Source organism: Hippopotamus amphibius, chromosome 15 (assembly GCF_030028045.1).
Source record: "Hippopotamus amphibius kiboko isolate mHipAmp2 chromosome 15, mHipAmp2.hap2, whole genome shotgun sequence".
NCBI classification, from domain to species: Eukaryota; Metazoa; Chordata; class Mammalia; order Artiodactyla; family Hippopotamidae; genus Hippopotamus; species Hippopotamus amphibius.
Genome location: NC_080200.1, coordinates 38,447,427 through 38,449,088, shown reverse-complemented (window position 1 = coordinate 38,449,088; position 1,662 = coordinate 38,447,427). Strand labels below are relative to the sequence as shown.

The window sequence follows — 1,662 nt, the reverse complement described above, 5'->3', positions numbered from 1 at the left end:
AAACAGGGTTCTCAGGTGCTTTTCCCTATAATTCTTCTTTTTTTTTTTTTTTACAGGAAGTTGAGAATAGGGTGTAGGGTCAGAAGAACAAGGTTTCAGAACTCTGAGCAGGGTTGGAGAAGAGGTCCAAGAGAACACAGAGAGCCTTACGGGGTAAGAGACTGGAAATGTCGCAGAGCTGGCAGGCCCAGGCTGCCTGTGACCGCAGGTGTAGGGCCCCCCGAGGGCCAGGATGGCAGGAGTCGACCTTTGAAGCTGTGAACACCTGGTGGTCAGGCTGACTGGCACTGGGGAAGAGCGTGGGGCCTGTAAGGCAGCTGAAGCTTCAGTTACCTGGAGACGCCACCTCCACAAAGGGGATAAAACTAGCTCTTGGATTTGGGGTTGCGGCCACTCTGAGAGCTACTGCAAAAAGTCCTTGGGACAACGATAGCTCCAGCATAGAGTGGTAATAATGAAGACACTCACCAATAACTTGGTTAAAAACCAGCGAAGGTCAAAGCCATACTCAAACTAACGAGAGCCATCCTCCGGCCGCAAGTCGCCAGGGTGAGGCCAAAAAGGGAAGAAAAGGAAACCAAGACCTGCCCTGCGAAGGTATGGTGGGCAGAGCCAGGGCTGCATGAAACCTCGCGAGAAAAACGGTACCTCTAGGAAAGCACGAAACTGGAGCAAAGTGATGAAGAAAAGGTGCGGAAGGCGGAGTCTGCTCTTTGCAGCTCTTGTTATGAGAGGAGGTGCACCTTTCCTGGAGAATATCAGGTCCATGCGTGGAGTGAATGGAGCAAGTCCCTATTTCAATTCCCTGCTCCAAAAATTTGCTCCATGTACTGTGCTGTCCTTGGATAGAGGACTGATCATATATTAAACTGATGAGAACAGATAGTGCACTTGATCTTAGCCAAAAGGCTGGGAAGCGATTCTTTCCTGTAATTCTTGAGCCATTATTCCAGTTCTGTTTCCTGCCACATCTAATCAATGATGTGTTGTTATAGTGTACCTATTGATTTGGTCTTATGACTCCATATCTTTTTTTCTCCTGAGATTAATTTTTTTTCTTTCTTGTTCTGTGACTATGTTTCCCGTTATTGGGAAGTTGTGAATGGTCTTTCTGAGAGAAGCAAATAAACACCGACTCAGCTAGACAGCTGATATTGTGAAAGGAGACAAACTACTTCCCCCTTGCCCCCAAAACAAATAAAGAAAACAGAAGGACTTTCAGGGTTAGGGTAATTAAACCATTGCTTCCTATTTTCCTATAAACCAAGCACCTTTTTCTTACCTTTCTCTTTGGGTCCACTTTAAAAAAACAAAGCAAAACAAAAACACCCAACAAATAGCTCGCATCCATTTGATTTTACATATATATGTAATATATAATAGAGAGATGAGTATATGGTATGATCTATAGATATAGCTATATATATGGTATAAATACACAAGATAGACTTCTTTCTACTGCAGTAGGTGGGGTTATGTAGAATGCTGACATGTGGTGAAATCGAGACTTCCTAGGCTGAATGCTATCCGCAAGGAAAAGCTAAAAGACACCCAACAAGCAACCCTACAATCAACCTCCCAAATCTTCCCTGGATCCTTGAACTTATCACTGTTCCCCTGACCACAGTGTGTGGCATTTTACTTTTCAGCTCAGGGTCAAGA

At 44.6% G+C, this 1,662-nt stretch overlaps 1 non-coding gene across 1 annotated transcript; it reads right to left on the bottom strand.

Annotated features, from left to right (window-relative positions):
• Positions 1-732: 732 nt before the first annotated feature.
• LOC130837576 (U2 spliceosomal RNA) lies at positions 733-921 on the bottom strand. Its single transcript, XR_009049353.1, has one exon. It is a non-coding gene; the product is annotated as a U2 spliceosomal RNA (small nuclear RNA).
• Positions 922-1,662: the final 741 nt, after the last annotated feature.